The sequence below is a fragment of the Cuculus canorus genome, chromosome 2 (assembly GCF_017976375.1).
Source record: "Cuculus canorus isolate bCucCan1 chromosome 2, bCucCan1.pri, whole genome shotgun sequence".
Classification (NCBI taxonomy): Eukaryota; Metazoa; Chordata; class Aves; order Cuculiformes; family Cuculidae; genus Cuculus; species Cuculus canorus.
In genome coordinates, this window is record NC_071402.1 from 118,710,982 (window position 1) to 118,738,813 (window position 27,832).

Here is a 27,832-nt window from a genome sequence, read left to right on the forward strand (position 1 = left end):
AGCCTGTAGTGAAATATCACTATTTCGTTACTGTAGAATATACTGCAGGCAGCAGAGCTACTGATGTCAAGTCTTAGCTCTTCTTAGAGTCCAGAAACAAAACGAAAATGCTAACCAGAATGCTTCAACTCTAAGGTTCATCATCCAGTAAACAGCCAGCAGTAGAAATATTTGGCAGACCAATAAACTTAATAAAGCATTGCTCTTGGACCTATAAACAAAAGCCTGGGGACAGGAGGTAGCATTACAGATTTGAGAAGAAATAAAATTTACTAATGCTATTTTGTAACAGAAAATTATGACAGCCTGCATGACCCAAGTCCTAAGAGCAAGACTTTGAGGAAGTGTCAATGCATGAGAAAAACTGAACTTAAGAAATATGATGCACAATTCAGGATATTGTCAATTAGATAATACATTTATTTCTTAGAAATCCCCATACACTCAGATATATAGATTGCTGTCTAATATTGTCTTTTCTTGAAGTCACAGTGCAGTCACAACAACTTGTGTTGTTTAAGCTTTCCTCTTCCACAGGAGTTTGCAAATGTGTGGTAAGTGGTTTGCAGAACACTAGTAAAGAGAACACTAAGATTTGAGAACTGTGTTGTAGAAACCCCACTATGTAGCTGACATCTTTGTCAGAATCATCTTATCATCTTCAATGATGAAGTGCAAAAAAGTGCAAAAAGCCACTGGATCTGAATTGGTCCTTCAACACCCCCCCACTTTAGAAGTCAAGAATGTGTATTTCCTTTTTCTTTCACAACATGTAAGTGAATGAGGAAAAATACAGACAACACTGAAGTAGGTATATATTGCAAAGCAATAGCAAGATAGTAGGTAGTAATAGCAAGATTATGATTACAGACTAGATGACAAAGCTATGAAGAGGATAGAGGCGCTAAGAGTGATCAAACTACAATCTATTGACAAACCCATCATTAGGAGTCACTGGCATTGGTTCCAACTGCCTCTAGTTGTGAAATGCGTTAAAAGCGCAAGATACTTTCATAACCATGCTAATCATCACTGCAGTTCACAAGGCACTTTCCATTTCTAAGAAGAGGTATTACACAAGATAAATGCAATCCACCCTATGGATCTGAGAACGCAGCAACAGCTTTACAACATTTAAAGTCCTTACAACAGCCACAGCTCCAAAAGCAATTAATTCCATGTTGCCCTTGTTTTCCTCCTGCGCCTACTCTCCAGTCCAGTATGTAGCTAAACAAATGAAAAAGATAATAGAGACACCACTACCACCTTGTTCACATATCAGACACTTCAGCAATACAGCACTTATGATCTAAAGCTGCTCTTAAAGTATTAATGCAGAGAAGAAGAAGAATACCAGATCTTCCCAAATGGCCATGTCCATTATCTTCTGCAAAGTAGTATATGATAATTTCTTTTAAAGAGGACTTGCTCCAAATTTTGTGATATTCTGCTCATACTTTCTTTTTGTATCTGTTTATGAGAACAAGACTTTGCTCCGACCCAGTGATGTCATTATACATAATAAAATTAGTTTCAATTGAAATTATCATGTTTTGCTGTTCCCACTGAAAGAAAAATTTCTCCTCAGCTACAGGAAATTAACATGGGTATCTTCGTTACATACATTCATAAACCTAACCAACCAAGATCTGCAATCAAAGAAGCCTGAAGATTACAGAAACCAACAAGCTTTTCAGTCAACTATTCTAGAAGGAGCAGATATAACTCAAGGTACTTAAGACTCCCTATCCCCAAATGATACATTATCAAGTTTGATAAGCAAAATCCAAGTACCTTCTTGAAGGGTTTAATACTCTAAATGTCATCACATTTTCCTTATTTCTTCTCTCCTCCCTTCCCTCAACTAACTTGGAACACGAAAAACAATGAAGAAATACTTTGCATATCAGACAGAAGTCATATTATTGTGATTCATGATGGTATCACTATCTTTTAGACAGGGCAGTACACCTTCATTTCCATTAAATCTTCTGCAGGAACTCTGTGAAAAACGAACAACTCAGATTTCTCTTCCACCAATCTGGACTTTTTCAGAGGAATTGCCTCATCCACTTCATGTTCCTGAATTCTCAGAAGTGTTTCACCTTTTTCAAATGTCTACTTATTAACATTACAACATAATTTTCTCATGCCAGACAGCATGGCAAAGACCACTAACAGGAGCTGTAAACATTCTACCACTAATCAATGAGCACTTCAGAGTGGTTTAACGTTTTAATAAGTTACCACTGTTGAAACACCTCTCGTCATCTTTGTAGTGTAAATTCAGAATCACAAATAAGATTTTTATTCTGTATCAATGGAGGTGCAAGCATAAAACGCTATCTCAAATATGAGTATTCAGATGCAAATACGTGTACATACTGTTAGCACCTATTACCAGCAATAAAAATTTCCTTAAATGCCTTGAGAAGTATCTTGAGCTTAAATGTCAGTTTGACTTTTTTAACAATACACCTGGTAACATAAATACTGAATTGATTTAAGTTGCCTCTGAGATACTGACACTTTCCAACTAGAATACAAATTACTTAAACCCCTAATCTACAGTTACTCAGTTTCAATACTTTATCCTGATTTATAGCCTCCTAAGTTAGTTTGAAACTGGAGGACACCTGAAATACACCATGCTTCAACATGATCTAAAACTATAAAAGTCTAGGCTATCTCATCTTACCTCTCAAGTAAAGTTGGTTTAAGTCCAGTCAGTAACCAGATAGGAGATTGCTTAGGAGAACACATGAAGAAAACAGTAAAAAGCAGCCTGTCAAATTCAATGCACATACCTCCCGACACTGTTGTAGATGATCACTGTACAACTGAGAAATTCAGCTTTTCAGAAAGCTAACATGCTCTGTTTTATAGTTTACAAATATAAAAACTGCACAGTGTATTCTCCTCATTAAGTTCTTAACATTGGTGACTTAATCAACTTATGCATACTAGAACTCTGCCAGGGTAAGTTATCCTAGAAATGTAAATGAATACACAGTTTTTCAAATCCTCTTAAGCTCTTACATAATGCTGTTATGTATATTAAAACAACAGCTACTTTACATTATTACAGAAGTGTAGCATTCCAGTTAAATACTAGGAAGTAGTGTGACAAGGAAGATGCACAGAACCCCACAGGTTACTAAAGTTAGGAGCTTACGCAATTTAATGTCAGTTTATTCACTGCAGTTCAGCCCTATACACAAAAGGCAGTGTCCCTGATCAGAATCATCATTTCATCATTTTCTTATTCTAAGACACAATTGGAAAACACTGTTAAGTAGGAACGGACAGAAGTTCATCAAGAAGTTTTATAGCTACAACATTTCAGTGGAATTTTGAAAGCAGACAATATCCAAGAGAAGTAGTACATTTTTTCAGGAGACATACACATTCTGAGGAAAAAAGCTAGCTGCAGCAGGATACCATGCCCTTGAAAGCAAGGCAGACAACAAAGCAAGACAAAGGCACCAGTTTGGCATTAAGGTTGCTAGTGGGATAAAAAGGGCAATGATACATTCAAGATGTAGACTACAAAAGAATTACTCAAATATGGTACCAAAGGCAGGGAGTTAGAGCCTTAGGAGAGACCAGGTTGGTCAGAATAGCACACAAGGAAGATAACTACTGCAAGTACAAGAATATCTGCAGTAGCATCTTAACATGCATACTCTTAACATGCTATTTGATTAAAGTAATCAGAAAGTAAACTATGAACCTATAGTGCAACCCCCTACACCACATGGGAATATTAGTTCTCAAAGCAAGATGATTCACTAACCAATACAGAAACTTTAGTATCCAAAACTCAATCTGTACCTTCTTGCTTCTTAATTGTGTAGAAAGAAGAAAAAAAAAAAAGCCAAATCATTTTACATTTTATCACTAAATCCATTTAAGACATCATCTTCCCTTTTTCCTGTTTTTGTAGGAAGCCTCAGTTATGGATCACAAAGATTCTCTTAAAAGAGCCAGATGAGTGTGGTACCTTTTGTACCAGGCACTACTCCAGCATCAGCTTTTCTTCTCAGTCACTTGAAAAACTATGCCATCCTTCTACCACTTTCCTGGTAATTTACAATATTCAGGAAAAAATTTGAAACAAAACTGCACGTTTTTAAGACTTCAAACCTGGATTTTTTTTCATGTACTAGAAGCAAAAGGGTCAAATGTGAGTCTATTTATTGATTGCCTTATGTAGCAATGACTGTTAGCTCTTGTAAGTTTGTTTCAGACCTGTTCTTTCTAAGGATCAGTAACAGTACAAAAATAACTACCAGCCAAATTTCCACTGTCTGTGATATATCTATCCAAAAACAGCCATCATACACTAACCCAGTTCCTATTGGTGCGTGCCTTGCAAGAACTGCTTAAACCTAACAAAACAGCCATTTGCTTGTAAACACTTTCGTACAGATTTCATTTTGCTGAGATTCATTAAACTGGTCCTTCCCCAGAGCCCGAAGATCTAAATATATCCATAATAAACAACTCCAAAAAAGCAGACTATATGACTAAGAAGTGACTGCACTACAGAGGGCAGGCGTAAGCAGACTTGCATGGAATTCATTCATGCTAGATGGCTGTAAATCATACCCAGTATACTTCAGCTGCTCCAGAAAATGCAATGGTACCATTGAGGAAACCACTTCTTTGCGTATCTACCCTTAATAAGCTCTTGAAAGCGAGATGATCAGCAAGAAACTATCCATGCATAAGCAAAAACGCAAAGCTTTTTATATTTCCATATCCTATGTAAAGCTTTCTCCTTCACAGGTGTTCTAACACCACTTAACAACAAAAATATCCAGTCTGAAAATAGGTCACCCTTGTCGCCAGCCATTCTCAGGCCAATATAGCCTTTTTCCCCAGTGGATGTTCTCTGATACTTTGTTCAGTCTGAAAAAAAAAAAACACCTCACCAACAACCACACTTATCTGTCCTTCAGCTATCACAAGACTGTACATCAACCACAAACACCTTTAAAAATCATCTGCCATAAATTTAACTAGGGGAATACCATCTGGGCCCCAAAACCCACCTAGCAAAAAGCACAAAAACCTCTCTCCAGGACTTACCTACTTATCCAACCGATTTCTATAGTAATATAAAGGCAGTAAATCCAATGTTATAAGCAAAGCAATGCCCATACTGACAAAGAACAAGGGGTACATACTCGCCCTTCCAGCCTCTCTCAGGGGCTTTCTCCAACCCTGCAAGCAGAAAAGACTCCAGCTTGCAGGCTGAGCAAACCTGTTGGCTATACACCTCGTTCCGAGGGACAAGATGCACTGTCATTCCCCCACAGCACACCCGTGACTGGACCGATTCTCTCACTGGAGGGCTTTTGCCTCGCTTGTTTATCTGGTTTGGTTTTTTTCCAAGCTACAGAAAATACGAGGCGGGGCTGCCGAGGGCAGCGGGTGGCTGGCGGGGGGAAGAGGGTTTACACTTGCTGCCGCTTTTCCCGTGGTGACCCTGCGATGCGGGAACACTGTGGGTGGTGAGGGCACATGGACACAGGCATACATATGGATATGGGAATAGACAGGAAGTGGTGAAGGCACACAGGTGTGGGTATGGACACAGTGCTATCAAGGGCAGCGGGTGGGACACACACACACACACACACACACACTCACTGTCACTTTTCCCGCGGTAACCCCACTAGTGCAGGAATGCTGTTCCAGGACGAGCAGTGAGGGGGCATGGGCACAGGTATGGACACGGGCACAGTTATGGACACGGGTACCGCACTGCCGAGAGTGGTAGGTTGCGAGGGGTCACATGCTGCCCCTTTTCCCGTGGTGCGAGTACCCTGCGACTGGTGAGGGCACACATGCACAGTTATGGACATGGGTATGGACACAGACACGGCACTACCGAGGGCAGTGGGGACACACACACACACACACTCACTGCCACTTTTCCCGCGGTGACCCTGCTGTGTACACACAGTGCAGGTAGTGGGGGCACAAGAGGACAGGTATGGACACGGACACAGCGCTGATGAGGGCAGCGGGTTGGGGGAGGTCACACATGCACTGCCGCTTTTCTCACGGTGACCCTGTGGTGTGGGAACGTTGCTCCAGGGAGGGGGCAAGAGCACAAAGACACAGGAATGAACATGGGCACGGTGATGCCGAGGGTGGAGGGGACACATACACTACACGCTGCCACTTTTCCTGCACTGTGCACATGGTGCAGGTGGCAAGGGCACACGGGCATAAGTACAGACATGGGCACGGACACAGACAGGGCACTACCAAGAGCGGTGTGGACACAGACACACACTGCTGCTTTTCCTGCGGTGACCCTGTGGTGTGGAAAGGCTGCTCTAGGGCAGGAGATGACACGGGTATGGACACGGCACTGCCGAGGGCACACAGACACGGGTATGGACATGGACACGGCACTGCCGAGGGCAATGGTTTGGGGTGGGTCGCACGCTACCACTTTTCCTGCGGTGCAGGAACACTGCGGGTGGTGAGGGCACATGGGTATGGACGTGGACATTGGACATAAATACGGACCAGGATATGGACATGGGCACAGACACGAGTATGGACATGGGTACAGACACGGACACGACGCTGCTGAGGGTGATGGGTTGGGGACGGGGGCCACACACTGCCAGTTTTCCCATGGTGCAGGAATGCTGCGGGTGCTGAGGGCACACGGGTACGGGTATGGACATGGGTAGGGACACAGTTATGGACACTGAACATGGGTATGGATCAGGATATGGACATGGGTACAGACACGGACACAATGCTGCTGAGGGTGGCGAGTTTGGGGGGTGTCACACACTGCCAGTTTTCCCATGGTGCAAGAACGTTGCGGGTGGCGAGGCCACCCGGGTACGGGTAGGGACATGGACAGAGGCACGGACATGGGCACGGATGCACATACGGACACTGGACATGGGTATGGACCAGGATATGGACACGGATATGGGCACGGCACTGCCGAGGGCGGCAGGATGGTGTTGGGGAAGGAGCGTTTGTCTCACGCTGCCACCGTTCCGCCGGTGCGGGGACGCTGCGGGTGGCGAGGGCACAGGGACACGGTCGGGGGGGACGCGGACACCTGCCTGGCCGCCGCTTTGCCCCCGCGGTGCGGGAAGGGCACGGGGACTGCGAGTCGGTCGTACTCTCTCCTCCGTCGCCCATCCCGCTCCTCGAGCCCCGCAGCACCGGGAATCACGTCGTTCCCCCCTCCCCCTCCCCGAGGCCGCCATCGGGATAAACAGGGAAAAGAAGGGAGAAGGGAGCCCACCCGCAGCCCGGCCCGGCCCCGGCCGCACTCACCGTGCGCAGCAGCGGCGCCGCGCCCCGCGCCGCCCCCCGCATGGGCAGCGGCCGCTGCAGCGGGGACAGGAGGAAGAGGAAGGGCAGAAGGACACCCCGCGGGAGGGAACGGAGCGCGGCTGCCTCACGCTGCGGCCGCTCCGAGACGCGACTGACAACAACGGCGGCGGCGGCGCGGGGGGAGCCCGGGGCGGGGGGAAGGGGCGGGGCCACGGGCACAGCGCCAGCACGGCCGCCGCCAGCTATCTGCGCATGCGCCGCCCGGGGGCAGAGCCCCTGCCGTCACGGCCGGCCAATGGGCGAAGGGGCAGCGCGGCGGGAGGCGGGGCCAGAGGGGAGGGAGGGAAGGGGGGAGAGGAGAGAGGGGAGGGGGAGAGGAGGGAGAGGGGAGAGAGGGGAGGGGGAGAGGAGAGAGAGGGGAGGGGGAGAGGGAAGCGGAAGGGAGGGGGAGAGGGAAGGAAGGGGGAGAGGGAAGGCGGGGGAGGGGGGGAGAGGGGGAGGGAGACGGGGGGAGACGAGAGGGGAGAGGGAAGGGAGGGGAGAGGGAAAGAGGGGGGGAGAGGAGAGGGAAGGGGATGAGGGAGAGGAGGGGAAGTTGGGGAGGGGAAGGGAGGGGGAGAGAGAATGGGGGAGAGGGGAGGGGGAGAGGGAAGGGGAAGGGAGGGGGAGAGGGGAAGGGGAGAGGAGAGGGGAGAAGGAAAGAGGGAACGAGAGGGGAGAGGGAAGGGAGGGGAGAGGGAAGGAGGGGAGAGGGAAAGAGGGGAGGATAGGGGAGAGAGGAGGGAAGGGGATGGGGAGAGGAGGGGAAGGGTGGGGTGGGGAGAGGAGGGGAATGGGAGAGGCAGAAAGGAGAGGGAAGAGGAGGATAGGGAGGGGAGGAGAAGAGAGAGGAAGGGGAATGGGAAAGGTAGAAAGGAGAGGGAAGGGGAGGATAGGGTGGGGAGGAGAAGAGAGAGGAAGGGTAAGGAAAAGGCTGCCTGAGGGGAGGGTAGCACTCAAGGGCAGGGATTGCTGCCTTTCCTGCCCACCCTGGGCTTAGTCTTCCAAAGGGTCTCTGGCGATTCACCCTGGAAATGGCAAAAATAAGAGGGGGGGTCGAAGAGTTGAATGTCTGAGAAGAAGGTGAGGCGTTGAAGGTCTGAGGAGAAGGTGAAGCTCCCCCTCTCCCTCTGGAGGGGACACTGGGCTGGAAGGCTAGTTGACGTGGTGAAATGGCCATGCCTGTGTTTCCTGGCTTTCAGATCACAAGTGAAAGGGAGTAAAAATCATAGATCATAGTGCATTAATGAGAGTATAAAGTGTTCTGGGCAGCTCGGCTCGGTCGCGATGGTGTGCAGGCAGGTGCTTCTGTGGTGAGGAGGGCTGGATCAGGATGGATGCTGGAGGTCTGCTGGAAGCAGGAGTGGTGAAGGGATGACATTGAGATTAGTGGAAGAAAATAGGCCAGGGAATGAGCCTAGCAGGTATTTCAGAGGGAAACGGGAGTACATGTAATGAAGGGAGGGAAAAACCTTGAAGGATTGTGCTACAGAAATGTTCAGGCTCCTACATGGTAAAGGGTATGAGCAAAGCGGTTTTTCAGGGCATCAGAAATAATGCATGACTTTCCTCCAAAGATCAAGGAAATGAAACTTTGAATAGCCAGGGAAAGGATAAACTTAAAAGTGGCACATTGCAAAGTGCCCTTTTTTTTCAAATGGAAATGGCCAACCAAGATCTGTGGAGAAAGAACACAAAACCTTGTTATACTAAAACCCAGCTTTAGGAAAAGGTTTGATAAATGCTTTTTTGGTTTTCCCCATGCTTTGACAAATTTAGATATTATTGCTTCATGAATAGCTTATATTACACTGTGCAGCAGGGACTGTTGAATTAACCTGGAATTTCTTAGGTTGAAACCAATCATTTGTGAATAAACTCCACTATAAAATACAGCTCAGGAAATGACTAACCTGAAATAGTGTGATCGTACGTAGTAAAAGGACCTTATGATTTCATGTTTTAAGGTTTCAAAAGAGAAATAAAAATACACCAAGATTTCAGGATATATTGATTTTCATCACTACTTCCTAACTAGAATGAGAATTTCTTCATTTTGTCATCATTTAGACCCATTTAGTAGGCCTGATTCTCCACTTTTACACCAACTTGACACCAACACAACACAAGTGATTGCTGAATTCACAAGATGGATCTGATGTAAGATTTTGCAATAACCAGCCCATCGTTTCTGGCTGCCTGATCGTCACTGATTTCTCAAGTCTGAGTTTGCACCGGTGTGCAACACTGATTTCTGAGCCTACTAGTCTGATGATGCCTAATGTTTATGGTTCTGCAAAATTTAAGTCTAGATCCTGTCTCTCACTTTCTTGTTAATAATAGCTATGATTTCCCTTGTTTTTCTGTTTGAGTTTCATTTGCATGTTGGAGAAGGCACGTTCTTACAAAGATCTTATTCATATGGAAGTTGTACTGACATTTCAGTTCCACGCCACTACGTCTCCCTTTGCAAATATTTTGGCCTAAGGGACTTTTTTAATATTTACTAGAAATCACATTTCTTGTTGTGCTGCTGCACAGGTTTTTGCACTCATATTCAGTGTGTTTGTGTGTGTGTGTTTGCTTATATGGGAGAACATGTGAGTAGAAAAGGATGCCTTTGCAGGAAAAAAAAATAATATTCACACCTGCAATACAGTTGTAAGATACTGTACTTTGGGTCATTTGTGTAATACAACAGTTCTTTTACTCTATGTGATGAGTCTTTGTGGATGAACATGTGTGAGACTAAAAAGAAGAGGAGGGTTAAGGACATGCGCAGCACTTAAGGGGGGACAACAGGAACTGGAAGGAATTTCTCATTCATGGTGAGCTGGAATTCAGTACAGGCTGGTTTGCTTTTTTCAGGCAGTTTTATTACTGCTTACACAAGATCACACGCTGCAGGGGCAAAACCGATACCATACCATAAATATCATGTCACATATACAGTCAAACACTGGGCTTTGTCTTCAGTGGCACATGTCCTTGTTTCAGTTTTTTGAGGTTTTGCACAGTGAAAACTTAATTAGTGTCGTAGTTACATGCCTGTAAAATCAGTCAAGCTGCAGCTATGTTGCTAAGGGAGGTTGACACTGTGCTGTTGCTTTTGGTTGGCCTCACCTGGTTTACCTTGCAATACCAGTGTCGGGCCTTGTCTCCATGTTAGTTTTGAAACGAGATGGCTAATGAGTGTTAGCTATGCCACAGCAAAACACACCTCATCTGTCAGTCATAGCCTGAATATATTTGTCTAGGAAAGGTGAGAGCAACGGCCTCATGCATCTATTTGAGAGGTTGCTCAGGGCATTTATGCATCCAAATCAGACTAGACAACATTCCTCTGTTAAATCCAAGCTTGGTCTACTGTAGAAAGAAAGTAGTAGGTAATATTTGTTTGTACAGAAGTCCTAGTGGCTTGCGTTAGAAACAACCTTATTTTATGTAAGATACTAAACTTGTAAGCCATCTGTGAAAAGTATGGAGTATGTACAAGCATACGAAATTGTTAGTCTACAGTATTTGAGAAGGGATATGTTTTTCAAATGGTGAATCATTACACTTCATCTGATTGAAAAATTAAGCTAATACTTAATGTAAATTATTTTACACCTTTCCAAAGAGATGCATTTGAAATGCAAAGTAGTTAAGATGTTGGGAAGTTTCAAGGTGCTTGAGGCTTAAATAATGAATTTGGACCAGCCTTTGTCAGCTGGTCAAATCTGAATTAAAGGGGTAGATATCTCCAGAATTACATGTTTTCATGTCGTGAAACTAGGCCTCGGTACGGGAGAGTAACCTTACCTGTTTCCCTGTACAGCAAAAGCTGCAGCGTGAGCTTACTCTTTATTAGTCACAGGAGAATCCACATGGATGAGAGTGGCTTTTTCCCCTCAGGGTGGAAAAAGCTTCCGTCAAAATTCACACTTCATTAGGCACTGGATAATCTGAGCATGAGGCTCAAATCCATAGGCTTCATTAGTTCCCTTTCATTATTAAATTATTAACGGTTTCCCTGGCAAAGCAGAACAAAGCAGCTGCCTTTGGACAGATATAGAACAGTACAAATTATACTGAACTTCTTGCAGGACATTCAGGTATTACATTTCTTAATAGCCTCAGTGCTTGAGTTGAACGTTCCGTACATTTCCACCATCAGAATAGCTAACTTGAGTTTCTGGTCTGCTGCAGAAACTGCTGCAAATATCCAAAGGAATTGCAAAAAGTCTCTTTTCTGAGGTCAAAAATCAACCGCAGTTAAGATTTGCAAGATATCTCAAAGGCAGGCAACAAGAAGAGCTTCTGCTACAACTCCAAAAGTAAAAGACTGAAAAAGGGAAATGTGATCTTGGGGTAAACAATTTAGTAACAATTAAACAGATAAGGCTGTGGTCGCCAGAGTCGTCTTTGTCTCAGACATATCAACAGTGTCTCCCATCTCTTTGTACTTAGACTTCAAGGAGAACTACCAGCAATCGTTGAACATCAAGGATTGCTTAGGAGAACTCAACTCAACTTATTAACATTATGAGATTGATTGAGCTGCATCCAGGGGATCTGGCTGGTGTCATTGCAAGGCCACACTTTTGTCTTTGAATAATCATGGAGACTAGGAGATGTCCCAAATGAACAGAGAAAGGCAAATGTTGTGCCCATCTTGAAAAAAAAAGCCCAAAGAGAAACTGTTGTCTGATAAATCTTACTGAGGTCCACATGGAAATCCATGTCCTCTTGGAACATATTTCTGGGCACAGGAGGAGAAGGGGATCAGGAACAGCCAGCATGCATTTACCAAGGGTGAATCATGCCTCACCAACCTGATTCCCTTCTGTACTAAAATGACCGGGTTTTGTAGAAGAAGGAAGAGCACTGGAGATCATTCACCTTGACTTCTGCAAGACGCTGCCTATCACAGTCTTGTATCCAAATTAGGACTTTATAGTCTGGATGGACAGACAACCTCATGGGTAAAAAACTGGATGATAGAGCTCTTAGGACAGTGGTTAACAGGCTGTACTCTGTCTCGAGGTTGGTAAGAAATGAAGTACTGTAGGAGTTTATCCTGGGTCCTGACCTGTTTATCATCTTTATCAATGCCTAGAGGAGATGACAGAGTGCCCTTTCATCAAGTTTGTGGATGAGAGCAAATTGGTGGGAGTAGTCAATATGTTCACGAGTAGAGCTGCCATTCAGAGGAACTCAGGCTGGAGGAATGGGATGACAGGAACCTCGTGAAATTCAACCAGGACAAGTGGTGCCTGGGACAGACCAATGACCTACAGGGTACTGGGGCAGGGAGCAGCTCTGCAGAGAAGGTCCTGGGGAACATCTGGGTAAACCCGAGCCAGCAATGAAGGCTAGCAGCTCCCTGGGCTGTGTCAGTAGGAGCTCAGCCAAGAGATGGGGGAAACAATTGCCATCCTCTGCTCGGCACTCAGACCACATCTGTGCATTTCCATCACCGCTTAGTTGCTCCCCCATGCTGCAGGTCTTTCCAAAAAGCCTCTTCTCCCTCCAGGAAGGAAGAAGGGCACAAACACCCACCCACAGCCTGTATCAGGACAAGAAAGACTCAAAGCGAGGTCAGAGGTACTTTAGTGCTGTGGAGGAAGAAGGTGTGTGCTTCCTGCTGTGGCTGGAGAACAGTATTTCCTGCCAGTGCCAAGGACAATCAGCTAGTTGCTGCCCACTGTGAAGGAAGCACGTATCACGTCCACTAACTCTTCACTTACTTTTTTGTGAAAGCAAACAATTCGGCTGGTGACACAAACAGCAGAGGCAGCGATGTGGGAGGCAGGGAGGCTTTTACTGACAGGAAACCTGTGCCACAACCTGACTTACCCCAGACAAGGGGGGGCAAAAAAATCAGACTGAAGCCCAGCATGCAGCTTCTCTGAGTCCTGATTAGCACAGAAGTGATGTGGAAATTTCACCTTTCCTGTCCCACATCTAGTTCTGGTGAGTTGACAACACAGTTCACAAGCTCCCACTTCACTCAAAACAGAACAGGACAATACAAGAACATCAGGCATAGAAATTATGAATGAAGTCAAGTATGACGTGGTCTTCTAATGCCTGTTTGCAAAGATAATAAAGGGTGAATCTGGAGGGGAAGGTAGAGGCATAAGGTCTGTGGACATGCCATTAGTGTTTTAGGTGATAAACTAATTAAACATAGTAAAGGTAGGAGTGGTTCTAAGGCTGGTGATTTGCATTCCTTTTCACTTATGGTTTTGGGTTTGGCCCAAGTTATTTAGGGATTCCAAGTAACTCTTCTAGGAGAGCCAGGGTAGGAAACAGTGAGTCAGTTTCAGAAAAGAATTTCCTTAGTGCTAACATGTTAGTTCATAACAATCATGAGTTTAACTCAGAAGTACTCTCTGTCTTTGTTCGAAGAAAAGTTGGGAGGCCTTTGTGTGGGACAAAGTGCCCAGTTTCCCCATGCAGGTGTCACGTTGTCTAGGGAAGACTTTATGTGAACCAGATTCTCGAAATTCCCCAGCACCTTGGCAAGAGAGAAGAATAAAGAATGCAGCATTTACCTGGGAAGAGGAAGAAGAGAAGGTATAGTTTAGAAAACATGACCTTCTGAAGAACAAATCCAGAGTGAGAGACTTCCCAAAAATAAATGGCAGAAAAGATTCTTTTAGTTTCTCTATGAAATATGGAGTTTGAATACAGTAGTGGTAGGAAGTGTAGAAAATGTCACATGTTTGCTGCTACAGGAAAAAAAGTACGCAATTAATTTGTGTTAAAATAAAAATTAGATTCTGATCATGTGACAGATTACTCAACCACAGTGTTTGCTGCTGAAGCGTAAGTGCTAATGGCTAGAATATGACCTATATTCCACTGTGCCACTTCAGTGGACAAAATAAGACCATGATGTCCTAAAAAGCAAGTACTTAAAAGCTTTTTGCAGTATTATCATTACTTATTTTCAGGTATGTTCAAACATACTTATGAAGGGGCTTTAGGAATACACACCTCTGGTTTGACAGCAATGGTTCCTTCTGTACTTGTAAGAAAACTTAGTTGCATTCAATGCACTGCAGAAAACAAGAAGATGCAATGTGGAAACCTGTAGCTGAAGGCCTGTAAAACACATCTCAACAGTGTAATGCCATGGATTTAAAAATAAGCAATTTCTTGGAAGGAAAGCTTGAGAATTGCACCTTTGAGGGCAATTGTAGTCACGGAACAGCAGTAATCATGTTTTACACAGCAAAATGTGTTTCCCTGGAATAAGGGATGTTCACCTAAAAGGACAACCAGTCTTACAAGTGCAATGATTTAGTTTTGTAATGAAACATATCAAAAATTCTTGTCAACAAAGGGCTTAGGGGTGGCGTGTTTTTTGTTTGATTTTTTTTTTTTAATTCTAATGAATATCATACTAAATGCTCACACATCTGCTTATGGCACTGCAGCAAATGCAGTCAAAATGGAACTTCTTCCAGCGCAGTAAAAAACAATGTTTAAAGCAGTGTAGTTAAATTCACTCCCTGAAATGAAGAGCGAAGGGCAGAGCAAATTTCCAGAGTTAGTAGATTTAGGCTGCACATTCCCAAGAATTAATAGTTCCAGCCCTGGCCTGCACTTCCCTACCAGCCCTGTGGAAATTGTAGCCACCTACACCTCATCTTCAACCTGGCCTGTGCTTTAACACCCAGGAGGCAGTCCTTCTGTTTGGTTGGGTTTTTTTCCTTACTCAGTCTTCCTTTCCGTATCCAGTCTTCCACTTCTTTAGGTGGCCTGAAAAGAATGCTGTGCATTTAATTTATCAGATTTCTGATTTACGAAGTTACAAGCAGATGTGTACGATTTCTCAATTCAGGCTGGAAAGAAAAAAAAAATGCAGTTTTCTTATAATGACTTTGCTTTTCACTCTGAGAAGGTGCACCAGAAATTGAGGTCTCAGAGAGAGATAAAGAAAGGGTAGAAACGTTTTCACAGGAATTGTATCTTAGAAAAAGGAATGATAAGAAATAGAAATGAGACTTCAGAAACTTCTAGTTTATAAGATCTGTCATATAATGTAGTGGCTGGAAATTAAAACAATGCAAAATAACTGTGCTCATACAATGCATGATTATTTGAAGAACTGAAAGTTTAAATACATTTTAGATAATATTCATGCTGTTACAGGCAGCTGGGATAGGTTCTTTAACATTCTTCCCATTTTACAAAGAGAAACAATATTGGAGCCACATTTTTTTAAAATCTCTAAGTTTAACTCAAAATTAAAGACAACCCCAAACATAATTGAATGCAGAACTTTAAATTCCATTTCCATGTTTCAACAATGACATTCTCTTGCTCAGCCGCTGGTAAATAACATTTGTTGTCCATTTACAAGTAGGGTATTAACAAAAAAAATAGGAAGTCGACGTTCCTAATTAGAACATTCATGTGGAAGGGCTGCCAATCTTCATGATAAATGCATGGATTTCTCTGTTCCTGCAGTAACTGTTTCATAGCTGAGCTGGATTTGTCACTGATATCTCTGAAACTATGTCAACATTTTCTTGAAGTCCTACTGTGCCCATTCCTGCAAACAGTCCCACTGAGAATCAAAGGGACCAGATTCTTTGAGGACTGAAACTGAGCAAGTTATGTCATGAAGCCACTGTTGTGCTTGTTCTCTGTTCCAGAGAAAGACCAGGATTAGTCTTTCTTTAGACCCACAACAGGAAAAGGTTGCTATTTAATCTCCCTTCACTCCATCAGTCTGAGGATTGGAAGCTCAAGGAGGGGGGAAGAAAAATGGTTAAGGTTTTTTTCCCTTTTTCATCACTGCCTGTACAGCAGTGTCTGTCCCATGGCACCATAACCACATTAATTGCAGGACTATTTTAGAAAATTATTGAGACTGTTTATCGAATACTACTGTAATGTATAAATGAGTCCATATATTACTCACAGTGAACATATGCTTTGCTGTGTTTTAGTCTCATGTCAATGCAACCCCATTATTATAAATCAAACTGAGGATTTGACAGACTGCTTCAGTGATATCTTGCTCACTGCTCCCACTGTTCATTGTAACATACACAATGTGCCATTCTTAAAATGAACAAAACCCAACAGATGACTTTACTTCACTTAACAGCTGAGCGCATCTTGGTGTAACATCAAAGATGGTTTATGTATTTTTTTTTTACTAACAAACTTGCTAGCTAGCTTAGGTAATATTTGTGGAATTAGCAGATTGTTAGAAATGTAGTTTAAAATAGTTGTAATTCACTAATATTAAAGCTCTTCAAAAGACAAGGTACAATCTTATCAGCAAGAACTAAATACTCTGCTTGAGAAATAAGAGACACACTCTTTATCTGTTGTTTGAACAAAGAAAGGGTGGGGACATTTCTCAACCAATCACCTATTTAAAATGTTTCCAGATGGAATCACACCTGATGTGTTTTACGCTGAAGAGTATAAATTACTGCAGTGAAGTGTATCTTATAATGGAGCAAAATGAAAGCTACTTAAATGTAAGGTTTTGTGACTAGTAATATATTTGGTCCTAGTACCTTTTCTTTCACATTGATAACCTATGATTGGAGTGCAGCTTGGAGAAGATATCTTAAAGACGCTGTTTTCTTAGCCTTTGCTTTAAATTACTCATTGCATTTTTTTATGTTTTTTGCTGCTCGTTTTTAAATTACCGATCTGTTTGTTTTATAATGTCTCAAGGAAACACAAGCACGTACATGTAATAAAACTGTTATGATACGTGTTTGTGCACTTTGCATGCTAGCTGACTAGACAAGCAATTATGCTAATCTAGCTTCTAAATTTATTTATTACTTCTGCTAGAGTTAGAGCCACACCTGTCTGCCCTATCTCATAATAAGGCATGGGAGTTCATGAACAACAGTCCTTCAATCCATGGCCAACTCTGTAAGAAAGTTCATGTGTAGCAGACCCTTTCTACTCTGGATGTCCCAATCCCCAAATATTTCATCTTCAAGAAATTTGATCCAGGTATCATTGGGAAGGACTCGCTGCTGAGTCATAGACAGCGTTTTGAAATCAGTCTGACTGCTTTTCAGTCTTCGGTGGATCCAAGGGCTTGTGCTAAAGTAGTCAGAGAAACATGATCGGAAAGAAGATCAGTTGTGTTGTGTCCCATAACGGTATGTGAAATTCACTGTTCTGCCCTTACTGAAAGGATATTCAGGTCTAGTGATAAGAAAAAAAGATCTGAAAAAGGTTAGGAATCATGCTGCCAAGGAGGGCAAAAGAAATTGTTTTCTTCTCTTCACATGCCCCTCATGGGTCACACCTAAAGTCTTAAATCTGTCCTGAGAAAACTGAACGAGGATGGGTTTGGAGGTGCTGGAATACAGAAAAAGAGCAAGTTCCAGGAGAGGTGGTAAACTGTATTTCCCGAGAGGTGCTAAAATGGTTCCCTTGCCTAAAAGTCAGAGAAGGCTATGACAAGCATTAGGTCTGTAGGCATCTTCCTTTGTAGGCACCTTGGAGGTACAGTCTAGTCTTAAGGCCCAATTTTGTCAGGACTAGATTCCACATAAATCTGACTACTTCATATTGACAGCTGGTGGACACAAGTGTCTCTGTGCTCAGAGCCTTGTTCAGATCTCTGGAATAATTAGAAGCCTTGGAGATGCTAGCCAATGGGAACAGGGGTCTAGGTGGAATATAGGCCAGGAGAATCTGGGACTAACATCAATATTTAGATTAATTGAAGGTGTTACTCACCCCTCTCTCCCCCTCATTTTGGATAACTAGCAATCAGTCTTTTCCTTCTTTTCAAGGTCTGAACATTTATGCAACCAGTAACAAACCTATCCCAACTTCCTTTAGGCTTTCCACAATTAGTCCTACCAACTGCATTCTGGCATCGAATCACATACCTTCTAGCCACGATGTTCAGAGCACAACTGAGTGGCTGTCAGCTGGCCAAGCTTGCACATGCTTTGGAGTGCATCTCTGATTTCCTAGGGAACCTTGCCTGGGTCCTCCTGTGATGTTCCAAGGCACCCAGGAGATTTTTCATTACTGCCAGTCTTCATGGCTTTGTACATCCCTAAGTAATCAACACATCAAAGGTGCATTTGCATTTTTTATTCTTAAGTTTCTAAAGCAGTAAAATTAATTGCTGACCAGACAAAGCTGATTGTAATTCTAGCTGTAAAACTCAAGAGCCTTGCTCAGAAGTTTGGAGTTGAAACTCTACCTTATTCGTCTCATCTATAGTGCCAATATGGGCTACTGAGCAGTACTGCTGTTTTTCTTCTTATTATGTTGACCAGCAGGCCACTGTTCATCCAAGCAGCTACTCGTGGCTTTGCTCTGATTAATTTATCTGCTATTGTTCAGGACTAGTTATTCTTCAAACATCCAAATCTCTCTCACAGCCCATATTTCTAATGTCATCCTGCAAACGTTAACAACTTACCTCTTACCTTCCATGGTCAGCCAGGAAGCTGAACATTCTCCAGGGAGTCTTTAATGGATGCACAGTATCTTTGCTCAAGAAAAAGCTATTTATTTCTTTAAAAAAAAGAAAAAGAAGTGGAGGGGGAAAGCATTGAGAATATTGGCAAAAATCTTTTTGGTGAGCTTTTCCTTTTAAACAGAAAGCACTGCAGAGAGCAAATAATTCTGGGGAAAGCGAAGGTTTAATAGGAAAGTTTTCAGTCAGTCTTCATATGCATTCACTCATCTGTCTCTAGAGATGCTGAGACCCCTGTCACAGATGTAGGCTCGATATGCACCTTATCTTCTCTTCTCTACACATATTGGTCACAGATGTCTGAATACTACATTTTCCATGGCAGACTGAGGCTTTAATGCTTTCCCCTGGAGGAGAGATAAGAGCCAGAACACGTGTAGACTGCATTACATTTTCATTTGTAATCAGCGATGTGTAAAGTTTCTAAAAGTTGTTGACACTTGTATGATATATTCTGTCTCCATTAGAGGGGTAGTGGACAGGGATATATGGTCAGATACCATTTTGTTTGCAAAGACCTTCTTTCCTTTTACCAGCCCAGAACCATTCTCCATCACTTCTGTCTCATGTAATGAAATACACATCCTTATCATTTTTCAGTCTTATTCCTCTTTCTTATCATTCATATTTAATGTATTTCTACCTTCTATTTTGTAGCCGTTTACATTTTATTGATTCTTGGGTGCAGTTTACAAGTCAGTGATTTATTATCTTTCACTTCTCTTTGTGCTGACAGTAGACGTTGCTATTTTTCTACTTCAGAGGTAGTGTGAGGCAAAAATATTGGTGGCTGAAACTCGTCAAAATTTAAGGTACACAGTTAAGCCATTCTAATTGTTACTGTACTGATTTTTAGAGAAAAAGAGAGAAGGAAATTCACAGTTAAGGATGACACCTCACTTTCTCCTAATGAAAGCTGGTATTGCAGCATATGCAATGTATTAACCATCACTGTTTAAAGAGTGTGCAATGCCTGATATGAGAGAAGGCATGAAGGATTCAGGGCAGATTTTTTTAAACTTAGGTGCCAGAAGGTGTCTACACAAGATTTCTGAGCCAAGGGTGAGTTTAAGAGCCGCTAAGTTTTAAAATAGAATTGCAGATGCTGTGGAGGGTTGGATGAGGGGCAGCAACATGACTAAAACAGGGGTAGAAGGCACAACACGGGGCAGGGAGCTAGCTGCAGTGGCAGGGCACTATTCAGTTCCCTGTTGATGGCAGCAGCCAGGAAGACAGGCATTAGAGCCTTCCCACTCCTTCCACCTTGGGCATTTCCAGAGCAAGGGTAAGATCCTCCTGGGTGCAGTGCCATTTGTCCTTCCCTGTGCTCCTCTCTGCTTTGTATATGAGGTATTGGGGACAGAATAGGAAAAAGGAGGCTGCGGTACTGCAGCTGTGTTGACAATAACCGCTCCTGTTTCTCTGGCTCACCTGACAAGGCTGGTGCTGTTGAAAACATGACAGATTGAAGGAAGGGACCAAGGTCATGATGAAATGGCTTGGCAGAAATTACACTTGGCAAAAGTGACTTATTTGCTTAGGAAAATTAGTCTTTTCCACTCCTCATGGTGAATGCATGTGCCTGTCATTTGTTGGCTTGTCACATGGAGGCTCTAGGTGGGTTCCACCTGCACGATCACAAATCAGCAGTTTCTGGGAAGTTTCTCATTCTTGTTTGGCTGGAACGTTGCAACAGCATATTTTTTTCCCCAGAGTGGACCTCGCTATTGCGAATCAGTTATTTGTTGCTTCACAACTAAAATGCTGCAACATGCTAGTCTTTGGGCTACATCTACAGCCAATCCAGGAGCCGCAGGCAGCTGCTCTCTTACTAAGCAAGGTATTTTACCATAAGCAGCAATCATACAAGATCAGCTGTTGATTTTGATGTGAACAGCTCACATGGGATTTACTTACCACTTCCCTTTTCTGCTGTCGAAGAAAAGGATAGAGCACAGTTTGGAGTTCAAGATAATGGAAGGACACTTTCTGTGACGAGCTCTCAGCTTTGGCATTTGCTCCATGCTGTCTGGGGGCTGCAGGGAGTAGGAGTGACAGCATTCCCCGAATCTGTTTTGTTTGGAAAGATTTTTAATAATTTGGCCGAAAGACAATACTGTGATCTCCAGTTGCTCATTGTAAACTCTAGTGTGGCTGTCACCAGGATTTTATGCTTCATCTCCACTACACTCAACCTACAGGACGCTTTTCAGGTGCTAAGCAGACTGCAGCATTTGCCTTTTTCTCAGCGTCTGTCACCCATTGCTTGGCCACAGGGTCTCTCTGTCTCTCCCCTAGAAGAAATGGCACTCTGTGTAGAAACTGTATGTCCCAGACCCACAGCTGCCCTTCTTGGGCTGCTCAGCAGCTTAAGCAAATTCCCGCCTTGAGCTCCAGAGCTGTGAGTGCTTCAGGGTTCCCAGCTCACCTCTGTGGCCACCCGTTGGCTGGTGAAACAGGCAGATTTTGTGACAATTCCTAAATCAAACTAGCACACTTGCCTGGATGGTGTTTCCTACTGGTTGGAGACAGAATATAAGTCTGTGCAAGGCATTTCTTGTGTTCTCAGGTCCTACGTCTGGCAAAAGAAATTTATTGCTCTAGGAAAAAAAAAACCCACAAACCCCACATAAAGCTGATATATATTTTCCCATTTTAATTTTCTCCCTAGTTGACAATGTTCTTTGGGCTTAAGTCTAAGGCTTCCTGAGTACACAAGATCCTCCCCTCTCACCCCTTCTCACACAGTTCTGCATCCTTTTCTCAGCTCGTTCAGCTCTGCTGTTCCTTTTTCCTGTCAAGTTCACCCACGTCTCCATAAGTCTCTCTAAGTCTCTCAAGCTTTACAGTATTTAAGATCTCAGGTTAATACCTAATCTCTTTGCCCTGCTTGTAGCGCAAGTCTCTTCTTCCAAACATCCTCCCTGCAAAGAAACTTCGCAGGACAAGTTCTCCCAAGTCTTGCTGTACCATCATCCAGCTTGATGACTAGATCAAAGGAAAAGGAAACTGTGGAGGGATGAATCGTCGGTGTACCTGACTCAGGAATTCTAAGATTTATTGCCAGTGCTGTATCTATAACTAGTGGGTATAGAGGGAAAGGGGTGGATGAGTGGCTGATGAGTTGTCCAGAACACTTAATGGAAAGGTACAAAGAAAATGGTGTTTGTACGGATCATATGCAGTTATTTAAAATAAAAGGAAATGTACCTCCTGGTGCAGTAACCTGTAGACCTTGCCCAAATCTTGCTGTTGATTTCACATGCTGAACTGACAGCTGTTGAAAGTCAATATTAGTCTAGTTCAAGAAAGGGAAGGAATCTTTTGGTCATCCAGCAATGCTCAGTTAAATCCAATATATTTAGCTACAAACCCTTTAAATAGGGCCCATGTGTCTGCTCATTGAGATCCTCTTGGACAGCATGAAAAATGTGGATTTTTGAGCTGGATGAGAAAAAAAATAAAAGATTCCTCAGGGCATCAGCAGATGGAAAAAAAAAAAAGGAAGAAAACAAATCCTAGGCACTGCTGCTCTCTTGCTGAATGAGGTCACACTTCACATTGTATGTGGATAAAAGACAAGACAATTTCCCACTTCCCGTTTCTGTTCTGTATTGCCAGGTTAATTGTTGTCATTGTATTCCCCACAAGAGAATCTTCAGCAGTGATGCCAAATAAACCAGATTAGTGTTCAGGGGCATTTGCTGGAAGTGATGCCAAATCCATTCTTGATCCTAATTATATGAAATATGCTCCAATAATTTTCCACAAGGTGAATAAAAATAATGCCAGAACTGCCGCTTTCACTAAAGCTCAATTAGGAGGCATTCACTAGTCCCAAGACATATCATAGCTTCTTCTGTGCAATTATATTCTCCTTTTTATCAGCTGATGTTTACTTAGAGAGATGAATCCTCATTCCTGGCACCCATATAAGAGTATTGGGAGAGAGAGGAAAACATAGACAAGACCTGGCCCATATCCCAACGTTAGGCAAACTGACCTTTGGTTTTGATCCCTGCAGACAAGTTGTTGCATCTGCACGATTTCAAGAAAACATAGGAGATATGCACTGGAATGCAATGTTCAGTCCTGAATCTAAAAGACGAGATGAAAAGCCACTTAACTTGGAAAATATAATCAGATTAAACAAATTATCCTTTCTTAGTCACAGAACATTTCCTGTTGTGTACAATACCTCGTTCTGCAATGAATGTCCAATTCCATGATTTGAAACAGTTGACTGAGAAAGAGGTATGTGTCAAAACCAGGCATTACCAGGAGTTGCAAATTTGGACTTTTGTTCAAACTATTGAAAATTCAATGTAAAATTGAACATTCCTGTTCTTCCTTCATGCCTTTGCTTTCGTGGAAAGTCTCATGAACACCAAAGCTACTATTACAGTAAAAGTTGCTTTGTTTTATTACTTCATTTACCTTCTTTCCATTTTTGAACTTTCTTCCACCTCTAAGATTGCTGAGGAGACCATATTTATTGATTGCCTGATATAGAATCACAGAATATCTCAAGTTGGAAGGTATCTGTAAGGATCATCGAGTTCTATTCCCTGCTTCTTCCAGGACTACCTAAAAGTAAACTATATGACTAAAAGCATCATCCAGTTGCTCCTTGACCTCTGATAGGCTTGGTGCCATGATTGCTTCCATTGGAAGCAACCAGCCACCCTCTCAGTGAAAAACCCTTTCCTAATGCCCAACCTGAAGTTGCCCTGATGCAGCTTCAAACCATATATTTTCTGGCCCGAGCTCTGATTAATTTGCGGGATCACGTAATGGTTAGTGTATGGCAGAGTGAATCATGACATTTAAAGAGGACAACAAAATTGTTCAGGTGAGTTAGTGACTTCATGCTCAATGCATTCGTATGCTCACGGCATACTCTCTGCTTCTGTCAGAATTGATCTCTCAACTTTGGCTGATAGTTGCAACGGTATCTCCATAGCTCTATCCTCCTCAGTGGGATAAGAGAGTACATTTAGATTAAGAAAAAAACAGATACACATCTCCTCTCCACGTATGCTGAATTCTGATCATACTCCCCCACCACAGCCCTCTTGCAGAATTTGGCTAAGCAGATGATGCACAATAGCTCGCACCCATTCAGGCTGAAGTGCTGAAGCAGGCTATTGTTTTACCCTTGGCGAAGATCCAAAACAGATTTCATTAGCAGTTGCTTATCAGGAATAGGGACAGGAAATTGTTGTGTCTCTGCTTGGAGACTGGTCCCTAAAATCCAGCATGACAGGCAAGCCCTTATATATATACAATACAGAGGTTTACATCTACAGGGCCTCCTGATATTCAAGAGGCAAAGGCTCTCTGGATTGCTGTTGCTGGATGGCATAATGGGTTTAGTTCCATTAACTGCATTATCTCTTAATACAAACTAGTATCCTTTTTTTTTTTTTTTTTCCAGGAGTGCTGGAAACTTGCCAGCAAAGCTAAAGAGGTGATAAAAGAGGGTTTAAAATGTCTCCTGGGTGAAGTCTGAAGGAGACACACAAGAAAGTCAGAGCTTGAGAGGTAGGGGCTGAACTGGGCTCTAGATCGAGGGATGCAGATCTGGCAGCTGGTACCATTTGAACAACTCTTTTGCCTTCTTCGCCACAGCTGGATGCCCAGGGACTTCTAAAGCATGACAAAGTTAGATGGAGGGAAGCTGTATATCAGAAAGGGCTTGGGGTTTGTGGAGCTCTTTTGTTTGCTTGCTTTTAATGAGCTGTTTTAGGAAGCCACATAAAATCTAGTTGTGTTGCTGTATTTCCTCATTTTTTTCTCACAAAATGTTAGCTGGAATGTGGGAGATAGGGGATATTTATAATCTCTGGGCTGAATCTGAGGATTCAATACTAGATCTTGAAGGAAATGCAGGTTTCAGGGAGGAAGCTGACAGAGAGAATCTGTGGGGAGGCTGTATGGTCAACAGGCTGTACCTTAATTCTATCTTAGGGCTTGTGATACCTGGAAATTCACTGCTAGGTCCCCTGATTTATAGTAATCCAGTGCATGTCCAAGGCAGGTAAATTCCTATCCCATTTTAAAGTATGCATAGAAGACATTGATATACAGAAAAAATTGAAAATCTGACCTTGGAAACAGGTCCATGGCAATCAAGCAGCAAGTCTCCACCAGAGTTGCATGTGTTATGAAATAGTCACCGTGGGTTAAATCTTGAATCCTGTCAATATTCTGTTTAGCCAACTAATGACAGTAACAGTGCTGCTGGAATCTGAAAAACATACATGCATAAAAAGCAGTATCAATATGCTGTGTGATGTTATTAATCGAGCTGGCCAAGTGGTGTTGTTTTGTGCCTCTGTGAATTGCATGATGTAACTTGCCTGCACTGACAGAGATTCCTGGAGGCTATGCTAGTATCAGGGTAGGAAGATGTATGCAGTCATGAGACAAAGCAGTTGCAGTAAGCATGTTCTCCATCAGAGAAAACCAGGTGATTAATAGAGCTGTAAAAAGACCTGGGACAGAGCTGTAAAAAGACCTGGGACGAGGAGATTGTTGTCTCTTCCCAGTGCCAGGAACGAACATTTTCCATTTGCTGAGTTGGAGTGTATATGTCAATTAATTATCATTTTCCAATTAATTGTTACTGTGACATACCTTTCCCTAAAGAAATTATTGAGCAATACAACCAGAACTCAAACTGGATCTGTCACAGCTGAGAGAGTAACTGACTGCATTTGCAATTCCCACTTACCAGGTGTCCCACATTTCTTAAGGTAATGGACAGAAGCACAAAAAAGGTAATTTGAGATAGACATCTCTGTTCCCAGGTCTCATTGACTGACACAGCTTTCTTCTTATTTTGTCAAATTTACTCAGTGTGATGCTGATGGGTTTGTTAGCCAGTGGTCTCAGTGGAGCTTGAAAAAAACTGAATGTTTGCATGGACTGTGTATTTGCAGCGTGATGGAAACTAATGGAGGCTGTCTTTACAGAGGCTTCAGTGGTCACTGCTTGTCATTAAAACACTCCTAATGAGCAGCTCTTGCAGGCCCATTAGAGAAACAACCTGCCAAAAGTAAGCCACTTTTTCATGTTGCAATCACCGTATTCACGTTCCTATCCAGAAAACAGTGCTTTATTCTCCCATTAACAGATGAAGACTCTGCTTAGATGTTCTATCATATAAACGCAATAGTACTAATTTCTGTAAAGATACTTTCTCCCTGGAACTTTTTGAGCTACAAATGCACTCAGTGTGCCAAAATCGCACTGTCTTATTGTTCTGTGTTCTATAGACCCACAGCCCTACTCGCAACCCTGGAGTGTAGGTCTCTGTACCTTATTCTATTTACCTGGGCACCTATCTAAAAAGTAGGAGCAAACAGACTGAAATTTCTTGCAGGATAGCTGGTAGGAATAACATTTACCTTCTTCTAATAAGCAGCAAAAGTTGTTGGAAGAAAATTAAAGCCTGGAGCACTCTTGGTTTAGTTGTTGCTGTTTCAAACTATTTTTGAAGCTCCACTAACCTTGGTAGACTTCTCAGAGGAACGATTGCCTAAATTAGAATATCTATTTCACATGAAATATTGGGAAAGGGGAGGAAGGGTTATATTAGCTATTTCATTAGAACTAACTCTCAGGGTCTGTATCCCAGCCTGCAGCAGAAATGTCAAGAGGAGCAGCTGCTACAGCACACAAGCCAGCAGAATATTTCCATCTTTGAATGAGGCAAAGGCTTGGGGGGGGGGGGGGGGAAGCAGACGGGTGGAAACTGAGTGAATTGCATCAGACGTGAATGTTGTAAAGTAGCGATGAAGGACTGTATGTCAGCAGAGATTGTGCTGAACACTTTATCTGTCCATTTCCAGAGAGTAAGCACCTTTTTCTTTGTGAAACGTGCATACCTTTGATAACATTACTTTTGGGCTCTAGTGTGATTAGGGCAGAGTATGCTGTCCACCTCAACCCTTTTTAATACAAGCCATTATCAGCACAGTTTTTTCTTACCTCTCTACATTCACTAGATGCCAAATAAGCAAACCTCTCGCCCTTTTATGCTACTTAGTGTTACCAAAGAGCTCTCAACACCGTAAGAGTAGACCAAATGAACTGAAAAGTACAAAGAGATCAGTCTTTCATGGGTCAGCTCCCTGACTAGGTGGGCCATCAGCTATGTCATTAGGGTTTATCTTTTCTGACATATATTTCTTTGCCTGCATAAAAGCAGTATCCAGGTCTTCCTGGGAGCTACTTTGCCTAGTATTTCTACAAATATTGCTTAACACTAACACATTGTACTCGTAAAGTATGTGAAAGGGCTGGGTTGTTGCTATGCCTTTTTAGTTGATGTCAGCATGCTGGACTGGTGTCTCACTGTAAAGTTGTCATAGTAATATGCCAGGCGTTGGAAAAAAAAAAAAGTAAGAAGAAAAATATTGGCTCTTAAAAAGGCATGCAAAGCATATAACAAACCATGGTGCATACTCACTGCCAATGCATGCTTTGTTTCATCCCAATGTCATTACCCCAGATTTGCAGAAGGATTCATTAATAAACACCATCCAAAGGAGAGAAAGTAGAGCAGAGTGTGACTTTGGGTATTTTCACATACTTCAGTCACCATGTGACGGAGCTACTGCTTTTTGACAAGTCAGGTTATGGGTGTATGTCTTCTTTTGGCTGACTTAAAAGGTTACATCCTGCAGCTCTCTGTTACTCCCCACATCTCCTCTACCCAGCCTCGACTACTTGCTGAGTCAGTTGTCTGAGCATCTCGTAACCTTTTTGGGACCATTTAAACTGATTAGTCCCGTCCCTTTGGTGGGAGAACTTGGCAACTGTTTGCCTGAGCACCATACCAAGAGGTGTAAAGGAAGAGTAGACATGAGCATAGAGGCTGTGGCAGAGCTGGAACTGGTAATTTTTAACTTCAGCTCAGCTATGGTAGTAAGAGGTTGCATGGGTGCAGTCTTGCTTCTGAGCTGAGTCACACTCCAG

General features: G+C 42.9%; 1 protein-coding gene across 1 annotated transcript in view; it reads right to left on the minus strand.

The window, feature by feature from the left end:
* SNRK (SNF related kinase) overlaps positions 1 to 7,507 on the minus strand; it is a 44,723-nt gene extending 37,216 nt beyond the window's left edge. The window contains exon 1 of the mRNA XM_054057860.1: positions 7,327 to 7,507. The gene's annotated coding sequence lies outside the window, so the exon portion shown is untranslated. The remainder of the gene's footprint in view (positions 1 to 7,326) is intronic.
* Between the last annotated feature and the right edge of the window lie 20,325 nt (positions 7,508 to 27,832).